The following is a 3680-nucleotide window of genomic DNA, read 5'->3' on the forward strand; positions in this document are numbered from 1 at the left end:
CCCGCCCCCCCGCCTGGGCGGGCTGCCCCCCCCCCGCCTGCACCCAGCCAGCGCCCCCCACCCCTGCCGCCCCAAACCCTCTCCCCCGCTCCCCATGCACGCCCGTGCCTGCCCCCCAGCAGCGCACACCGGCACATGCGAGTATATTGCACCCACACAGCAATCCTGGGACCAAAACCACATCTGGTTGGTATATATATATATTTTTTTTTTTCCCCCCGAAAAGCTCCCTGAAACACACGGATTTCAGTAAAACAGCACCCGTGTTCACGCCACAGCGGGGCTTGGAGGGATGGAAAAAAACACTCCCCCATGGCGAGCAAGAACGCCAAGCTGAAAGCAGCGCCGGACTGGGCTGTCTTTTCGAGATGCCTCTACACGCTGGCCCTCTTTGTGCTAATGCTGCTTGAGTGTTGCTCCTTGAAAAGCCTGGTTTTCCCAAGGCTGAAAACCCTGAGCCAGAGATCTTGCACATCAGGCTTCAAATCAACGGCACCAGGCCTGAGAAACGCACAGAGCTGAGCCGTGCTGCGGGGTGGCTGGGTGCGACACCAGTGTCAGCCAGATTATTGAGCTCCTGGGTTTTTTTCGGAGGGAATTTTGACGCATACGCCCCCCGGCGCAGCATCCCTGCCACGCTTCCCTTCTGGGAGTGTGAGCATCTCACGGTCTTTCCCTGTCTCACACGTGCAGATAGGCACTCTTTTCACCCCCAGCCCCCAACCATGCGCCGTTTCCTCCTCACTTCTCACGGGTGCTTGCAGATTCAAGCATGAAATCTCTACCAACAAATGCTTTTTGCACGCTCTGCTGTGTGGCTTTGCTGTATACGCTTATGCCCCAGTTGCATCCCTCCCCTGCAACTCCCTTCCTCAGGTGAGCTTCTTGCTCGCTCGGGCAACGCCTGCACGCAATAAACATTTCATGTGCCATAGCTGGGCCCAGATAACCCACATATATCTCACACTTCTGTGTACATCTCTGCTTTTTAAGCACACAGACATTGACTGCTCCGTAATAAATTCATACTACAGACTGTTTATACAGGCACCTTTTCCACGTAGCCCATAGAACTTCAAGTATAAATATACTCGTTTTCTTTGCACAGACGCACAGGCACACACTTACTTCCCTTTCTCCGGAACAGACAAGCCTTTGTTGTTAGCGGTCTCTGCTCCTCTGGTCTTTCTTTCCCCCCTTGTTTCTGACCCTCTTTTCCCGAATGCCTGTCTCGCCCGCTTGTTCAGGCTGCCAACCAAGCTGCAAGGTGCTGCAGATGAGCCGCTTGAAATCATGTTTGTCCAAGGGGCGACGTGTGGCTTGTTAAAATGGGCTCCACGTGTGCTCTCTCAGTGAAATCTGCCTCCCCCCTCCCCCATTTTCAGGGTACAAAATGCAGCGTTTTGATGAAACATTTTCCCCTGGTAGGACACTCCGTGCTGCAAGGGCGAGGGACTGGGCTCCTCCTTGGGGAGGTGCAGCGTCTCTTCCATCGCTGTTGCAATAGCAAAAACCCTGACAACTGCTCTTGCAAACACCCTGCTCTTGCCAGGACAGGCCGGGTGGCCACATCCACCCTGCCTGGGCTCGCCCGCACACCTCTGCCCTGGGCAATGAGCTGCCGCCCCCCTCGTTTGACAGGGTGGGTTGCTCATCTGCCGGGGCTGAGGGAGCAGCAGAAAGCTGGGGTGCAACAAGTGGCGGGGGTGAGTGCTGTGGGCTCTTGGGCAGCCAGGAGGGGTTTCAGGGTGGCTTGCTGGCAGCAGCAAAGGCTTGCAGCTTTTGGGAGAGCATAACTTGCTGTAGAGGGTCCCTGTTGCTGGGGTAGGGGCAGGCGGCCAGGCTGTGCTGCACTGCAGCATCAGGGAAGGGGAAGTGGCAGGGGTCTCTCCTCACCCCCGTGCAGAGCACTCAGCACTGCTCTCTGGCCATTCCTGGGGGGGTTTCTTGCTCCTTGCTGCTGCCTGGTCTGCCCCGGGCTCTAAAGACACGGCCTTGCTGGGGCTTTTGCAAGCAGTGGGCTGCCGCTGCTGCTGCCCCTGCTCCTGCCATGGGCTGCCAGTGGGGCAGGCCCCATGCACTAGGGAAAGGGCTTCAGCCCCAGCCAGGTTTCAGATGCTTTCCCAGCTGCATTCTGCATTTAAATAACAGCTTCCTGCTGCTTAGGTTGAGTCACTTCAGGCTGGGGCTGTAAGGAGCAGCAGGAGTGATACTGAGAGGTATGTGTTCGCTCTGTGGGATTTGCCCCATACAAAAACAGCTTCTGGATTTGTGCACCTGAATGCTAGCAGTGTCCTGTCCCAATGCTAGAGTGATATGCAGCAAAAGGAGCTGTGCTAAGGGTCTGTCCCTCTTCTCCGGCTACATTGACCCCACGTGTTGTGGGCAGCTCTGCTGAAGCAGGGTGAATGGATGCCAGCTCAGCTGAAAGGGATGTGGTGTGGCACAGTGTGACAAGGGGGGGAGCCCTGCTTTTGAGGATGCCTCTTTGACTCCTCTGGGGAAGGCATGGCCAGGCTCTGTGGGGCCACGTTGCTCTGAACAGCCTTGAGAGCAGCACTGGTGGCAGACCCTTGGATGAAATATGTTCAAAGACATCTCACTGCGAAGCTGGACACCACTGGCTTGTCTGGGCAGTGCTGTGCCAGCAGCTCCCTTGATGCTGAACCCATTTTCCTCCCCTACTGGTCTCAGTCTCCTGGGTCTCTCACTGGGGTTAGAGTCCTAAACTGGTCAAGTGCTCTTCACTTTTTTTGCCCTTTTCTAACTTACTCTTTTCTGTTCAGAACAGACACGGGGCAGGAAGCAATGTCCAGCAGACCTACTGCCTGTCCTGCGTGGGCTTCTCGGGACAGCCTACCTCCTCAGGGCACTGGCGCTGCTTCCACTCGCTTTCCGCTTTTCATCCCTGCATCGCAACCTTGTGGTGAGTCACAACAGTTGTGCTGATGTCTAACAGAGCCAGGTTTTGTGTAAATTATTTCATTTTTTCAGTGAGATCTCTTGTCTGCTCTGTCGGGGGATGGCAGCTGGTGCTGCCATGGTGGGGAGCATCTCCAGCTCATTTTGCTCTGTTTGCCTCTCGCACAGGGTTCCCAGCCAAACCAAAGACAGGAGCCATATGTATCTTGTGTGGAGCAATGGCTCCAGCCCCCCCATCCCCAGAGGCTCGCTGACCTGCAGACCTCTGGGCATAAACAGCTAAGCGCAGTGTTAGTGGAAAATTGCTGCAGCCCCCAGAAGGTCCTTAGGAAACATGTGAGCCGGGATGGAGCCAGCTGTTCCGCGTGGGAGGGTGAGAGGTTAGCCCAGATGCTGTGGAGGAGGAAGGCGAGCCAGGGCTGGAGCACGTTATTTGTCTTGTGGCCGAGAAGATGAGTGGCTTGGGCTGGATGTGGGTGACTGGCGTGCGGCCACGTTTTGAGGAGCGACCTCCAAGGCGAGCGGGAAGAGCCATACATGTCAGCTCTTGTGAGAAGGGCTGTTGGAAACCCCACGGCCCGGGAGGCTGATAGTGCGGTGGATTTCTATTTGTTGCCATTAGCTGGGTCTTTGCACAAGCTTACTGTCGCCCGCAGTCGTATCTCCGGAGCGAAAGGCGCAAATCCAGGAATGCAGGCAGTCGCTGGCGCTGTCTGATGCACAGCGCCTCCCTTTGCTTCTGGACTGACTTTGTGTGA

Source organism: Egretta garzetta, unplaced genomic scaffold, assembly GCF_000687185.1.
Source record: "Egretta garzetta isolate BGI_Z169 unplaced genomic scaffold, ASM68718v1 scaffold516, whole genome shotgun sequence".
In the NCBI taxonomy this organism is placed as follows: domain Eukaryota; kingdom Metazoa; phylum Chordata; class Aves; order Pelecaniformes; family Ardeidae; genus Egretta; species Egretta garzetta.